The 17,553-nt window shown below is 39.6% G+C and overlaps 1 long non-coding RNA gene across 1 annotated transcript; it reads right to left on the bottom strand.

Annotated features, from left to right (window-relative positions):
* Nucleotides 1-468: 468 nt before the first annotated feature.
* LOC134297329 (uncharacterized) lies at nt 469-6,550 on the bottom strand. Its single transcript, XR_010004033.1, has 2 exons — nt 4,172-6,550; nt 469-1,710 (listed from the first exon to the last, which is right to left on the bottom strand). It is a non-coding gene; the product is annotated as an uncharacterized LOC134297329 (long non-coding RNA).
* Nucleotides 6,551-17,553: the final 11,003 nt, after the last annotated feature.

Raw genomic sequence — 17,553 nt, 5'->3', positions numbered from 1 at the left:
ACAGAGATTCAAAACCAAAGCTTTAGAAGCTGACCACTCAAAGGCCTTGTGTAAAATGAACCCATTTTACATTCTCACACTTTGAGTTTGGTTTTGGCTACTTTTGCTCTCTATGTACAGGAACAGAAAACTGGCACCTTGATCAAATACAGTTTCCAGATCTGCACTATTCCCCCATCTCAAACCTTAACTCAAATGTCCATTACACCATAACAGTCTTCACTAGGGTTAGAAAATAGCTTAAAACTCACACAATACATATTTCCCCCATATCCCTATCACCTGAAGATTAACAGAACATTCCACTGAGAACACCAAGGAGGTCCATGAGATTGGGCTAAAATTTTGATAACCGGAACGTTTGGGCCAAATAAGATATAACTGGCAGTGACTTCATAACCTGATCTTTCTTTAAAGCTGTCAGGACCCAGGCTGCAGAGCACCAATAACCTTACACAGAGGCCAGAATCTATCTAATATCTTTATTATAGAAATATATAAAGTCAATAAAAACAAGTGAAGAATATAGTTCAGAAGCAGACCTTTCAGATGAGGTCAAATATAGTCCAGAAATGTATTGTCCAATATAAGATATTAGAGTTCAAAGTTTTAATCCACTTGACCGAAACACACACTTTGCCAAGCAAAGTGTGGGGAAATGACAGAGTCTTTAAAGTCCAACGTAGCTTGACAACAAGGCTGGAAAATAAACTTGATTCTTGGCTAGATCAAAGACTTGAAACGAGGCAAACATGAAGCATGAACAAGGTCCGTGGCAAAACGTGAAACAAGGCAGGCTTGAATCTTGATCCGGAAAGCAAGGAACTGGGGTACAAAGTCCACACACGATCTCTCTCCTCAAGCTGATCAATTGACTCCGCAAAGTTCCCCTTGTGACCAGCACCTATATCGGGTCTCGTTTTCCCACCAACAGAACACTTTCCCTAGAGAACGAGAAGCGAAACCCAACTCTGTCCAGATGCATGACTCCTTAGAATTTCCCAAGGGAAGCAGACCTAATCAGCTAGTTTGGCAGCGATTCTCAGGCTCCGGCGATTAGCCTCTCTGACTCCTCTATCTCTATTATAATTGTCCCCCCGGGAAAACGGGGGGGGGGAATTCTGCCCAAGGCCTGTTTGGCTAGATTCTTGAGGGGAAACATCCTCCAGGTGGAGAGGCCCCAGCTCTGGCTGAAACGGCAGAAATCCCATGTTTTCCTCTTCGTCTGCCACAATAGTACTAGGAACACGACTACAAGGCCCATGAGTCATCACAAAAGCAAAATGTTATCTTGCACCTTCTCCCAAAAAACATTTTAAAAAGATCAGCCTATGATTGAATTCAGTGCTTTTAAACCACAGCATCCAGCTATCATTTTGCTAATCTCAATTTCCAAGTCAGCAAAATGGTTAAATCCTCTATCATCTCTGACAAAGATGTTTGAAGCAGATTAAATCTGACAGGTCAGTGTGAGGCAATTTGTGCTGACTTCACATGTGGCACTTTCGGCTATTTTTTTTAAAGATAGATTCCCATTCTCCGGACCATCCATTTCCAACATTTAGCTTTCAAATTAAGAAACCTAAAAGAGGAGGGAAACGTATTTAGGGCCTTTTGCCCTTTCCTTTTCTTCTTCTTGCTAAATTTCCCATCTGAGGTCCAAAAGGAAAACATTGCTCGACTGCCATCTCTTGGTAGATCAATGAAATTCTAGACAGAGATACAATTTTGTGAGGACTATTGCAAGCATTTAAAATATGTACACTTTAAGAAGTGTATAGCACAGTAGGCATTTATTGATTCTTTTAAAAATGTGCATCTCATTGATTTGATTCCCTTCCCTAGTCCATTTAAATGATACATCAATCGAAAACTGGATTAGGAGAATGCGAAACACCGTTGGTGGTAAAATTGACACCAATGATGAGAAAGAAGAAAGACAAATATTTTTCAAGGTAAAAATTTGATGTGAGATAGACATTTTGGAATAATAGTCATTGATCCATTGTATACATAGCAAACGAATGGCCCACTATTCCCTTATGTTAGAGGTGGGCAACAGCAACAGTGTTAGTTTCTGACCCCGAACTCTCTGGCCACCTCAAGGACTATGCCTAGTAATGAGAAAAGATTAAGGCTGCATCCACACTCCAGAATTGTAGCAGTTTTGGTACTATATTGAGCCATGGCTCAATGCTATGGAATTCTGAGATTTGTAGCTTGGTGAGAAATTTCCACTTCTCTGTCAGAGTGCTTTGGTGGCACAAAACGACCAAATCCCTTAATACACTAGTATGGAGTCATGATAGTTAACTACTACAATTCTGCAGTGTGGATGCTGTCTAATGACACTCAACAAATTCAGTGCCCTAGGATGCTTCCAGACTGTTTTGGGGCCCCACGCCAGCCATCACTCAATGTCACGTTGCTTCTGGTGGAAAGCAACTCCCAACCGGGTGGAAGCATCCTTGGATGTTTCCCTCACAACAGGGGAAAATTCTCATGTTATGCAAATTGTTGTTGTTGTTGTTATTATTATTATTTCTTACCTGCCTCTCCCCATGGCTCGAGGTGTGTCACAACACAGTAAAAAACACACAAATAATATAAACTTTCACATATATTAAAATGCAGTTCCATAAAATATAATTATCAAGCATTTTCATAAAATACCCATTAGTCACACAGGACAATGGAGCCAGCACAGATCCTCCCCACAAGGGCAACACTTCCCACGTGTGATGGGAAAAGTATTGCCAAGAGATGACCCCACTGCCCCTCTCTTTCCTCTGAGAAGCAAGGCAAATTGGGACACTTCACCTGGTCTCTATGATAAGGTTTAGAGTGGCCAGGTTCACATCCAGTGTGCTATTGTGAAAGCAAGCTCAATGATCTATTTAAACATGAATGGCCACATCTGGAATTTCACCTCTTTTTGCCAGAAAGAAGTCAGTCTCAGGAAGCTTGGGAATAGTGGTCAGCTTAAATATACCTGTGATGGACCTCCTTCCCCCAGGTTAGCCCTTTTGTCCCAACCCTTTGGCTCCTTGTCATTTACCTTGGATCTGGAACTTGGGCCTCAAGGTGATCTCTATCAAGGACAAGTGGCTGTGTGCAAGTGGCTGTGTGGATCAATGGGTTTAGTGTAATAAACGAGACTAACTTCCTTAACAATTATTAAATGACACTGTAATAAATAAACAGGTAAACATGATAAAATATAACCCCTGTATCCATAGAACTGGTACTTGTGGTTTCAGTTACCCACATGTGACAAAACATTTCTTCTCAGCATTTTCTAGGTATTTTCTGTGAAACTCATTCATTCAATAGGGTATGCCATTATTAGCAATTTTCAGTAAGCCTGGGAATGTATCTCCCAAGGATACAGGGGTTGTACTGTATAGCAAATACATCAAACACAGAATCCCAGACCTCCCAGCACCCTATTTAAATCTTCACCCTTTGCATGCATCTACACTAGAATCAATGCAGTTTAACACCATTTTAATTGCCATGGCACAATGCTCCAAAATCGTGGTAGTGGTTTTTTTCCCCAGGCCTTTTGCTTTCTCTGGTAGTGCCTCAAAACAGGACAACTCCCAGGACTGTATAGCATTCAACCATGGCTGTTAAAGTGGTGTCAAATTACACTCCTAGATTAGAAATGGAGATCATCTGGCTATTGACTGGTTGAAGTTCTTCCAGCTTGAAAATTTGTTTTCCCATTATCTCTGATTAGTGATTTAAAAAAACTTTGAATCTGATGTGGAAACAAATCAGAAACCAATGAATCTGCTGTAATATTGGTCGTAGAAAATGAAGGAGAGCTTCCATCAGCTGTTAGTTTTGTACAAGTTTTTGTACAAAAGGAGGTTCTAAATATGCACACAATTATAGGAGACCAGTGCATTGCAAATTAGCTTTTTAAACTGAAACTCGTAAAATCTCATTACCAACATGGGTCTTAATGGCTGGGGGATTCTGGAGATTGTAGTCCAAAAGCATAAGTTCTTTTATAACCAAAGCATGTGTAACTATGTCAAAAGCATATGGTAGTATAATGTTGATATTGCATTTTTAAAAACCTGTTAACATTGGGAGACAATAGAAAAGATTGTTTTAAGAAAACCAATTCTGTCATAGTGGAAATATAGAAATTGCTTCTGACCTTGTTCAAATAGAATACCAGATGTGTGTCTTTTCTTCCTAAAGGATAAATCAGAGGGATATTATCATAAGAAATAATAAAGATATTTACAACAGTGTCATCTAGATGCACAGTGTAACATTCTGGAAAGATGTATAACATGCCGTACAACCAGGATTTGAATAAACAAGGCTCCAGTTCTGTTTCCCACAAAATGAGAGTTGGAGTTATTTAATGCGCAAAAACCAATTTACAGGGCTGTGCAGTTGCTATTTTTCTGTTTTCCCAAAGCCAATAGACATTATGGAAATGGTGTCCCATGGATTGGAAAGAAGTTTTCATAACCTATTATGTGTATGCGTGTGTGGGTGTATATGCATGTGCATGCTTGCTTTTCCTTTGCCAAGCCATCTCTATCTCATTTGAGAATTAAAAGTTTTTATATCCTCCTGCAAAATTGTGATTTAAGTGTTGACCCTGATTATGGGGGAATATGGTCATATTATCAAGTATTAGTTAACTGAGTTATACAGTCAGTCACTTAATGAGCCATTTGCTGGCATTTCCCTTTATTTCCCATGAAATCTCAAAATATTTCTGGAAGGGAAATATTCAAACAGTGCTCAAAGCTGAATACTGATGCGTTGCATCCAGATTTCATCATACTTAAGATTAGACCTGCTGAACGCAATTAATTGAAGTAATAAATCAGTGAAGTCTCATTTATTTCAGTGGGGCTGTTCCAAGGGTGAGCCTATCCAATAGGTCCAAGGGTCGATTTTCTGTTCTCAGACCCCTCCAAAGATCCAGCCACAAATCCAGAAATGGAAAAGACAGCCATCCCTCCATATCCAGAGATTCTGCACCCAGGGATTCAACCATCCATGGCTTGAAAATACATTTTAAAAGTTACCTCCAAAACCCTGATTTTGCCATTTTATATAAGGGGCACCATTTTACTATAATATTGTATATGAGCATCTACAGATTTCAGTGTCCACTGGAGGCATCCCAGAATCAAACCCCAGCAGAAACCAAGAGCCTACTGAAGCCGAAAATTTCAGTTTTCTAAAGGCCATGGTTACAGAAGACCACCAGGATCTCACCAGTGTGAAAGCAAACAACAGAATATTTATTCAATCTGCAGAAGGGATGCTGTATACTGTAATGGATGCCAAAATGTACAAGCATAATCAATATGGACCTCTGGTGGCACAGCATGTTAAAGCGCTGAGCGGCTGATCTCAGGTTAGAATCCGGGGAGTGGAGTGATTACCTACTGTTAGCCCCAGCTTCTGCCAACCCAGCAGTTCGAAAACATGCAAATGTGAGTAGATCAATAGGTACTGCTCTGGCGGGAAGGTAACAGTGCTCCATGCAGTCATGCCAGCCACATGACCTTGGAGGTGTCTACAGACAATGCTGGCTCTTTGGCTTAGAAATGGAGATGAGCACCAACTCCCAGAGTTGGACATGACAGGACTTAATGTTAGGGGAGAACCTTTACCTTTACTTTAATCAATATGGGAGATGCAGTCACTTTTATATAGAAGGAATGTCATGCATTAACATTGCTATGGTTTGAAATTCCCTTCCCTTTCCCTGATTAGCTGAAAAGTCGGCTGGCATTTTACTCACCTCTGATTGGTTGAGGGCGAGTTTAGGTGGCACGTGCCCTAATTGGCCCAGGTGGTGATGGTGCAGCTGGGGATCCCCACCCTGCCAATCAGCAGTCAGAGGTGTTTCCTGGGATATGGAGGCTTCTAGGTCATTGCACCCATCTTTGGATGTTTGTCAATAGAATTTGTAAAACAATGAACGTCTGGGCAAGTAAATAATGAGATTGGGCAGATATCAAGTTCAGGACAATGGGTGGCAAATCCGGGGTCTGTTCCCAGGTCAGGAGGACAATGGTTAAGTCCAAAAATGTCTATTGGAGATGGTGGGACAATCAGAGCTATCAGAGCTATCTGTGCTGATGACCCAAATCTCCTGGAAGGGAGTTTGAGATGACACTCTGGTGGCTCTCAGCATGGTGATGGGAAGAATGCTGCTTAGGTGACCATTGTTTTGAATTGCACCTTCAGCCCAAGGCATGAAGAGGAATTCCTAGAATGCTTGGAATTGCCCTAAAAGTCAGCAGAGGTTAAGAATAGTTCATTGCATTTTGCCTTCTATTTAATATATTTGTTAGAATAAATGAAGATAAAATAATAAAAATTAAAATCAGATAAAATCCACCGTAAGTTTATAGTCTTGGAAATAGGAGAAAAGCAGGGGTCAGACTTGGCTGCACAGAAGGTTGGAAGAATTATTATTTCCCCTTTTTGGTTTTGTCTGACTTCCCTCCACACATGCTGCGGATATCCAAGAGGGAGAAGGAAAAAATGGATACATAATATAGAGCAGGGGTCCTCAGACTTTTTAGGCCAAGGGCCGGTCCACAATCCTTCAGACTGTTGAAGGGCCGGATTATCATTTGAAAAAAAAAAAATACAAACAAATTCTGATGCACACTGCACATGTCTTATTTGTAGTGCAAAAACAACAACAACAACGAAAGAACAATACAATATTTAAAAATAAAAACAATTTTAACCAACATACATTTATCAGGATTTCAATGGGAAGTGTGGTCCTGCTTCTGGCCAATGAGATAGTCAAGTTAATTAGGGTTGTTGTTGTTGTTGTTGTTGTTGTTGTGTGCCTTCAAGTCATTTCAGACTTTGGGCGAGCCTAAGTCTAAAATTTATTATTTATTTATTTATTTATTTATTTACTGCATTTATTTACTACATTTGTATCACACCCTTCTCACCCCAAAGGGGACTCAGAGTGGCTTACAAATTATATGTACATACAATATATTATATTATTAGCATAGCACAATATTAGCATTATATATTACTATATTGAAATATACCACTATACTGTAATATTATTAGTAATATTATATGCAATATAGAATATATAATTAATATCATTATATGGTATTATTATTAGTGTTATATTGTATTAGATTATAATATTATTATCAATATTATATGTATATACAATATATTATATTATAAAATTGAGGGCGGGGGCCAGGTAAATGACCTTGGAGGGCCACATCCGGCCCCCGGGCCTTAGTTTGGGGACCCCTGATATAGAGTCTAAAAATAAAGTGTTGGCAAAGCCTAGGGTTGTAGATACATTGTAGCATCATAAGAATATGTTTCATTTTGTTAGACTAGATACTATATGTCCCTAGAGAGACCTCCGGGACCAGGGTCCTTTGGATGATGGTGGGGACCTGTCATCAGCTGGGGGGCCAGGGGGCCTCTTTTGGTTGCTGCAGTATTGGGACTGGGGTGGCCATCTGGAATACCTGGGATTCAGGGGAGAGGTTCTTGGAAGGGAAGGGCGATGTTGCAATTCATTCTGGCCCCTTGCCCTTGGAAAACTATAGATCTATTTCATGGTGATCTATAAATTCCTTTTTATTAGGGTTGTGGGTAGCTGTGTTCAATAACACTACTGTATATTTCTAATTATGAAAAATAGGCTTTTTAAATAATCAATGCAATGTATATCTCTGACCCCACCCTATTACAAGAACATCTTGAAAAAATGAGTAACTGTGTTGAGGAGCTTCTATGGAAGGCAATTAACTGTTTGTTTGTTTTTTCCAGAACAGGAATAGCCGTGGGGCCCAGCCATGACTCATGCTGCATCTGCTGATCTATTCAAGGCACATCTGAGTCTCAATCCATCCCACTGAGTATATACACTATACAGCAGAGATTATTATTATAGTTCTGGTTATGAAATTCACATGTAGCTTCTACAACATGGAGAGGTCCTGTTCAGGGTTCCAGGCAGCTGCCTATGTAGAAGAATCACGGCATTGGAAGAGACCTAATGGGCTCTTCCAATGCAGGATCTCCACGTTAAGTATGCCCAGCAGCAATCTGTCAAGCCTCTTTTTGAAAACATCTAAAGAATGAGTCCCATCACATCCCTAAGTAATTGATTCCACTGCCAAACAGCTCTAATGGTCAAGAGATTTTTTGAATGTTTGACCAAAAGGTACTCTCCTGTTACTTCAGACAATTAGATCTGGTCTTTCCCTTTGGGACATCAAAGAAAAGGCCTCCCTTTGCCTCTTGGTGACAGCACTTGATGATCTTAAAGAGGTAGACAAGTTATCCATAAGTCTTCTTTTTACCTTTATATGTTTTGTCCATATGGCTTATCATCCTCATTGCCCTTCTATGAACCTGCTCCAATTTTTCCATACTCAGTCATTCCAGGATCATCCAAGCAATCCATGCAGAGAGCTGGCAGCAAAAGAGATCCTCAAGGAAAAAGCAATGCCCTTGGCAGGTCATGGTGAGCTATGCCACAGATGTATCACTCACCTGAAACCTCATGGCCAGCTAATTGTTTTCGAAAAGAAGAAAAAATAACACTAAAAGATGGTGATCATGTAACTTGTAATGATTTAATTCCAGAGCTAGAATGAATTATTTGATAAACAGATGATATCTTAATTTTAGCAAAGGGATTTGTATTCCTTGTTCAGAGTTATGGAAATATTATTCATCTAACATTTTCAACTCTCATCCTTCTGTTGTTTTGGCTTTTATTTACATATCATTATAATTCCTTCTCGAGTTTGTTGTTTTGTCAAAGGATTGTTTCAGTTTTGAAAGCCAGCTTTTACTGAAATAAAAGATAGAGGTTTTGCCTCTTTAATAAGTCTTCACTTCAGTTCTATTTGTGATGCCACAAAAAAAGAAAAAACAATGAAATTTCAGGAGCTAAAATTACTATACATATGGAGCTAGCAAATCACACTTCATGTGAAGTATGTCTTGAGTTCAGGCTTTTTGAAGGGCTGCAACTACTGTACATATACAATCCTTCAAATAGGATGTAGTGGATGATTTCGTGGGAACAAGGGAAAGGGTCTTCTCAGTGGTTGTTCCCAGACTCCATCTCTCCAGAATGGCTCCCTCCTTACTTTGTCCCCACAACAAGTAAAAACAATTTTAGTTCATCAAGCTCTTCAAAATTTTATGCTATGGGATTTTAATGGTCTGCTGCATTGTTTTGTTGGCTTTTATGTGGTATTTTTGTAATTTTAATGGCTTTTAGTTATACAGATTGTTTGGTTTTTAAACTATTTTTTCACATGGTTGTTGTATGTCTTTCGGGCTGTGTCACCATGTTCCAGAAGTATTCTCTCCTGACGTTTTGCCCACATCTATGGCAGGCATCCTCAGAGGTTGTGAGGTATGGATAAACTAGGAAAGGAAAATATATATATATCTGTGGAGAGTCCAGGGTGTGGCAAGAGTCCTTTGTCACTGGGAAGCCAGTATTAATGTTTCAGTTAATCACCCTAATTAGCATTGGAAAGGTTTTTGTCTCTTGCCTGGGAGAATCCTTTGTTCAGTCAATAGCTGTCCTTGGGGCTCCTCTTCCTTCAGAGTGTTGGTTCCCATCTACTGTTTGGATTTTAGAGGTTTTTTTAATACTGGTAGCCAGATTTTGTTCATTTTCATGGTTTCCTCCTTTCCATTGAAATTATCCACATGCTTGTGGATTTCAGTGGCTTCTCTGTGTAGTCTGACACGATAGTTGTTGGAGTGGTCCAGCATTTCTGTGTTCTCAAATAATATGCTGTGTTCAGGTTGGTTCATCAAGTGCTCTGCTATGGCTGATTTCTCTGGTTGAATTATTCTGCATTGCCTTTCATGTTCTTTGACTCTTGTTTGGGCACTGCGTTTGGTGCATGGTATCCGGTAGACTCCTGCAGAGGAGAGGATCCCTCCTGTCCTTCGCTGACCGTAGCATTTGTTGGATTTTCTTTGTGGGTCTGTAGATAGTTTGTAGGTTGTGCTTCTTCATCAGTTTGCCTATGCAGTCAGTGGTTCCCTTGATGTATGGTAAGAACACCTTTCCTCTGGGTGGATCTTTGTCTTGGCTCTCATGGGTTGTTCTTGGTCTTGCAGCTCTTCTGATGTCTGTGGTGGAGTATCCATTGGCCTTTAGAGCCCAGTTTAGGTGTTTTAGTTCACCTTGGAGGAGGTGAGGTTCGCAGATTCTTTGTGCACGGTCTGTCTGGGCTTTGATTGACAACACATATTTTTTCACGTTTTTGTGTCATTTTTTATTTGTGCTGTCTTTAATAAATTGAAAATTGCTGTGAGTCCCATCACTGGATAAATTGTGGAATATTAATCATTACAGCAACAAATAAATAGATTGAAAAGGTACATTGCATGGAACTGCCTTCCAGCTTTTCACTGGAGATTTTAAAGGTGAAGCAAAGAGGGAGAGCACTTGCATTAACAACAATAACCTTGAGAGTGAGAAGGCATCCTTTGCCTATTCCATCTTTCTTAGCTTGTTTTGCTGATAATCTGCCATGCCCAAACTCATTTTCCAATACAAGGAAAGAAGATATTGTTTTTACCCCCCTGGAAAAAAGTAATATTGGAAGTGAATTTTGAGACAAAAAGAAAAGGAGGGAAAACAAGCTGAGAAAAGTTTAGGCAGCTTTTCTGCCCAATTCCAATTTTGGTGTTAATGGGTTCCTCTTCATTTGGCCCAGACATTCCTTTTCTCAGATTTTGATTTCTCTTTGATAACTCTGCTTATAGAAGCAGGCAAATAATGGCTTTTTGTCAAAGCTTGGAAAGTTGAGAGACGGTGGATGGTAGAATATAGGTGAATGAGGGAGAAAGGCAGTTTAATAAGTCTGTTGGACTTTTTCAGGTATTTATCTACAGATAGATTGTCTAAAGATTGTGGTTCAAGACTGCTGCTGGATCTGTCTCAAAGATGGACATGTTCTTTCAAACCAGCTTCAAATGCCCCACCACTAGAAAAGATGGAATCAGATCCCATCTGGTTACCTTAGGCAACAGATATCATGAAGTAAACACAGATCTATATCTGACACACCACCTTTGCTGTAAACCAGGCATCCTCAAACTGTGGCCCTCCAGCTGTTTGGGTTTCCAACTCCCAGAATTCCTGATGATTGAATAAGCTTGCTAGGGCTCCTGGGAGTTAGAGGCCCAAACAGCTGGAAGTCCGCAGTTTGAGGATACCTGCTGTAAACCATTTTGTAGCCCTCAAATATCACCATATCTCATTTCCAGTGTTATCTCAGTGTTGAAACAAGTTTCATCAGTTAGTAGTGTGGGCTCCTGTATATGGAATGAAAAGGGTAGTTATTTTATCCTTTGGTTTGGCATCAAAATACGTTGGGATTTGTTGGGGTGACAAAACATAGCAGAAAAATGAGGACACTTACCCTGACTTGGCAGGCATGTTGTTGTCGATCCTCCCCTGTACCTTCAAATTAACTCCAAGTTATGGCAACCTTCTCATAGAGTTTTCTCAAAGGAAGTTTGCCTTTGCTTTTCTCTTAAGGCAGAGATATAGAGAATGAGAGTGAGTTTCCATGGTTGAGTAGGGTTTTGAACCCTCGTCTCCCAGAGTCTTAGGACTTCATCACTTGATACATTTTAATTGTCTGTCTGTCTGTCTGTCTCTATCTCGGTTCGATGTGTTTATGGGCATTGAATGTTTGCCCTGTATGTGTATAATGTGATCTGCCCTGAGTCCCCTTCGGGGTGAGAAGGGTGGAATATAAATACTGTAAATAAATAAATAATAAATAATGTTTTCACCCCAGTTGATCCACGGAACCTAACAGAGCCCCACGCCTCCCATCAGACAACACTCACTTCTGGCAGGGCTCCTTGGCTCAACCAGGGCACAAGCATCCTACAACACTGTGTTGGCAACACAGGAGCCTTCCTGTGTTCCCTTAAGAACTATGGGGCTATCATGGAGAGAAGCCATGTGGTGATGCTTCATCACATGTGATGGGGACGCACTGCTGCTAGCGAGGTGGGACCCCAGGCACTACGATTGGCCTGCTACCCTGCTGATTCACCACAGAGGCTGGTGAATTGGCACCAGGGATCAATGTGATGAGGTATTCCATCAATATTCAAATCACTATACTGCATATGGAGAGTGGATTGTAAATAAAAGCCCAGATTTACCACAGACTGATCTTGGTGATACAGGTAATCATTGTAAAGATCTGAAGAAGAAGAAAATAATAGTTTTTCAAGTCACCTGTTGACACAAGGCAACTTCATGAATTTCATAGGGTTTCCTTAAGCAAGGAATACTCAGAATTTCTTTGCCACTGCCTTCCTCTGAATATAGATTACAACCACTGGTATCATCTATGATCCAATCAGGTCTGATTCTACTTAGTTTCTAAGATTAGATGGGATCTGGTGCCTTCAGTGTGAGAGAGTATAAAAAGTAAATACCACTGTTCAAAAGATGCTGGAATCTAATGTCTCATAAACCATCATTCACCTTCACAGTGAGCATTTTATCTTTTTTTTTCTTGCAGTCTCCTTTACATCTTCCCATAATTTTCTCCAAGTGGCTTATCACTCCTTCAAATCAGATTTGCAGGATGAATTGTGGAGGCTACAGAGGGAAGAAGTTAACTGTTCCTCATTCCAGTTATGGAAGTGATTGTAGGCTGAACATTGGGTTCTACCCCCCATTGTTATTGATGATATTCATTTACTTTAAAAAAAAGATATTTAAAAGAAAATGCAGATACAGAAAGGAATTTGATATTGAGAGAAACTGAGATTGAAGATTTGTTCATTTACATCCAGGGCTGTGAATTCTTTAGAGTCATCTCTGTGTATTCAACAATATTAAAGCTGAATTAAGTTTGACATCTCTGTATTTTTGTCTCCTTATCTCTATCACCCATATAATTGTCATATAGGTAACCTCCATACTGAAAATAGCTACACTGAAAATGACTAGTGCAGATGTGAGAGAATTTCATTTAAGTTTGCTTTCCCAAAGAATTTATCAATATTTGCAGATATCTTTATAGGTGAAATAAAGCGAGCTTGAAGTTTGTTTGTTTTTTTTAAAAAAGCAATGTCATATAGTAAAACTGATATATTGTCCCATTTTAGCAGGTTGTTATTATTTTGAGTATTGTTATAAAGCAATATCTAGGTAAATAATATGCTATAGTCACCTCATTTTAAATTTACCAGCATTTTCTATATTTAGCCTATGAGCACCATCTTGTGGAACTACTATGAATTTTATGAATCACTGTGAATCACTAGCCAAAAATGAATGTGTAAATGCATTACAGTTAGCCTTCTGTATCCATGCATTCTGTATCCCTGCATTCAGCCATTCTCAGATTGAAAAAAAACCAAACAAATCTTGATTGCGTCATTTTATACAAGGGATATCATTTTACTATGCTACTGCATATCAAGTAAAATTGAGCACCCATGGATTTTGGTATCTACAGGTGGTCCTGGAACCAAACTCCAAAGGATACCAAGGTCCACTGCACAGTTGTCCCAAAGATCACACTGATTGGAGATGTTGGGAAGAAAAGCTCCACACTACTAAGTTCTATCTTCCTTGAAAACAAGCATTGTGATTGGGCTGCCCTGGGAGACTATGCCATGGCAACATAAGCAACTTTCCAAGGCATCTAACCTACCACACTTGTTTCTGGATAACCCTATGGTTCCTGCTTTAGGCAATGAAACTCTCCAGAATACTAAAGGAGAGGCTCCTCTTGTTGGAGGATGGGACTCAATGGGTTCAATTACCACAGGTGAGTTGCTCATATTGCCTAATAGTAGAAATGGCTATGGGGAAATCATAAGAGTTAGAAGAAACTGCAAGGATTATCTAGTCCTACTTCCTGCTATGCATGAATACACAACTGTAGCACTCTGAAATGATGTCCATCCAATCTCTGTTTAAAGACCTCCAAAGATGGAGAGCCCACCATTGAATAGCACTAACGGCTTAAAGAAGTCCTTCCTAATGTTTAAGTGGGATCTCTTTTCTTGTAATTTGAAGCCATCAATTCTTGTTCTAGTCTTTGGAGCAGCAGAAGACAAGCTTGCTCCATCTTCTACATGACATCCCTTCAGACATTTAGTGATGACAATCATGTCACCTTCACTGGTAAACAGCTTTTACAGTAAAGACGTTCTTCCTAATGTTGAAGTGAAATCTCTTTTCTTATAGGGTTGTTGTATGTCTTTCGGGCTGTGTGGCCATGTTCCAGAAGTATTCTCTCCTGACGTTTCGCCCACATCTATGACGGGGCATCCTCAGAGGTTTCTTATAGTTTGAATCCAATGAGCCATCCTCAAAGCCCCTGATGAGATGATGCTATTATCACTACTGTGTATAAGAGAGTGGATGAGAATCAATGACATCAGTCTATTTCTCCTAGCCTTAGATATCTGATATGACCAGATAGGACAGATGGTTCTATTACTGGGGCATTAGGTTTAACATAGAAGGCACTATCCAGAGTGCAGAATCTGTTCTGGGAATAAAATACGTTATTTAACCCTGTTTTGAAGTTTTCTTTTAAATATTATTTTAGCATCGCAGCAAACAAATTGGCAATGTGAACCAAATCATTGAGAAAAATATTGTTCAATTATCCAATAAAATAGCAACATGTGAAATACAATTATTATTTGAAGAACAAAAAAATCTGGCATGGCTTCTGGACAATATGGGTGTGACTCAAGCTTTCACAAAGTTCAGATGAAAACCAAGAATGGATTCACTGATCCAATAACACAAACTCACCAGCTGCCAATCAAGGAATCATAGAGTTGGAAGAGATCACTAGATGGGATGGGATGTCCAACTCACTGTCATGCAGTGGATGAGTCCTATTCTCTTACTGGATTTTAAATCTGTCTTTTCCCACAAAGGTGGGAGGATGCAACCCTCACACCTTCATACAAATACGACAGTAGCTCAGTTTTGAATCCTTAAGGATACACAAAACAACTGAATCTGCATTGGCAACATCACATTTTAAGAGGAAATTTCAGTGCTTGAGGTTGACAATCTTGGTTAGGGGCGGGAGAGTTATTAATCTACGGATTGTCATGGTCCATCAGCATGAATGGAGTTGCAAATTATAACATGTGCCACTTCCTTTGAAGGCGGGTGTACCCCTCAATGTCATGCTGACATCGTAAATGGCAGCTTTTTCAATTTATCAGACCATCACACTCATTAAGGGAGTCATCGGGCAGAGTCTGAAAGAGCAGTAAAAATAGGGTTAATGAGCAATCATCACTTCCAAATAGTGTGTCTTTTAATATCCTTGCAAGGACAGAACATATAATGAGTTCTGACAGATTAGACTATTTTTTCCTGACGGAGACTTAATAACTCATATTGCAATGGACATGTAAGAGAGAAATTGCCTGCATTGTTGTCTAAGCCACAAGAAGGTCAAGAGGAAAGAGAAATGGTCTAGCCAATGTATACCAATTTAGTACATTTAACTGCAAATGTTGAGGCTGAAAATTGACAGAATGTTCTGCCCATATCAACACTTGTGAAATATGATCTGTATTTTATGCTTTACTACATTTCTTTTCAATGCTTTGATACTAATGAATATATAGCGGTGTGTAGGTTGATCATTATCCAATATGATCATTATCCAACCTTCGCTTATCCAACATTCTGCATTATCCAATGCAGTCTGCCTTTTAGTTGTCAATTTTTTTTGTAGTAAATGTTGAAATGTTTTGGTGCGAAATTTGTAAATACAGTAATTACTACATAACGTTACTGTGGATTGAACTGCTTTTTCTGTCAATTTGTTGTAAAACATGATGTTTTGCTATTTAATTTGTAAAATCATAATGTAATTTTATGTTTAATAGGCTTTTCCTTAATCCCTCCTTATTATCCAACATTTTTGCTTATCCAACATTCTGCCGGCCCGTTTATGTTGGATAAGCAAGACTCTACAGTATATACAAAAAACAAGTATTACAAAATCTCAAAAGAAAATCCAGAATTCAAAACACTTCTTGCCAAGCATTTTAAATAAGAGGAGCTCAACCTGTACTTCTACTTTAAGAAATTGCCATTATCAGGACTTGGTAAGCTGTACTTGTTGGACCTAAAAGGATGTGAATAACTGATAGTCACAGCAGGAGATGCATTGGGAGAGGTCATGGGGCAGTCGCCAGTAACAGGGCAACCTGCCTTGAATTGGCCCTGCCTGGACCATTTAATATCAGAGACACAGACACCTATGTGAGCTGACACTTCCCAATAGTTATCTAGAGCAGCCCCCTTTAAACCACATTACCGTAATCTGTCTGCGAGGTTATCAAAGTACAGATGACACTAACTAGATCTCATTCTTTCAGGAGGAATCATTGTCAGTAAAACACTAGCAGCTGAAAGAAAGCCCTTGTGGCCATTGTTGCAATTCGAGCATTTAGAAAAGAAGGATCCAGGGAAATGTATATATAACTGCATATTCAGTAGTAAACATAACTCTACTTAACTGCAATTGCAAAGCCATATTTGTGTGTGTTATGTGTATTGTTTCTAATTACACTTCTTTTTAGGCCAGTGTTGTAAAACTGATTTAGAAGTATGCCTTTATTTATGAACCATTTATCCACACATCTCAGGAGATGATTTATAAACATGTCTTTCTTTCAACAATGAGATTCAAGGTAACTCACAAGGTTTAAAGGTAAAGGTTTCCCCTGACGTTAAATCCAGTCATGTCTGACTCTGAGGTGTGGTGCTCTATTTCTAAGCTGAAGAGCCAGTGTTGTCCATAGATACCTCCAAGGTCATGTGGCCGGCATGACTGCATGGAGTGACGTTACCTTCCCGCCGGAGCGGTACCTATTGATCTACTCACATTGGCATGTTTTCGAACTGCTAGGTTGGCAGGAGCTGGAGCTAATAGCGGCCACTCACGCCGCTCCTGGGGCTTGAACCTGGGACCTTTTGGTCTGCAGCTCGGTGCTTTAACACACTTTGCCACCGGGGCTCCAGATACAGATAAAAACACAACAACCTATAATGTGGCTAACAGCAAACCCTATTGAAATGAACCACTTTCAGCAGAAGCATACCATGGAATTGTGCTAGAGGATCTAGAAAATGCCATGAAAGAACACCTTTCTAGCATTTCTAAGTCCTCCATTAAGACTTTACATCAACTTCTGGTAGAAACATACTGTAGAATGGCACCTGAAAACCTAGAAAATCATAGAGAAATGTTTTTTCCCAGATGAAGGTAAGGCCCCATCTACGCAGCCATATAATCCACTTTCTGGATTGTGATTATTTGCTTTGAACTAGTGTAGACATACAACTCAATTGAAAGCAGACAATATGAATTCAGAAACTGGATTATACTGCCGTGTAGAACCAGCCTGAATTAAACCATGGGTAACAATCCTGCAGATACAGAACCCATCAAAATGATCCCAGAGCAATAAAAGAGATACAAATCA

This window comes from Anolis carolinensis, chromosome 3 (genome assembly GCF_035594765.1).
Source record: "Anolis carolinensis isolate JA03-04 chromosome 3, rAnoCar3.1.pri, whole genome shotgun sequence".
Classification (NCBI taxonomy): Eukaryota; Metazoa; Chordata; class Lepidosauria; order Squamata; family Dactyloidae; genus Anolis; species Anolis carolinensis.
Note: the sequence above shows the minus strand (reverse complement) of the source record. Positions and strands in the feature narration are given on the sequence as shown.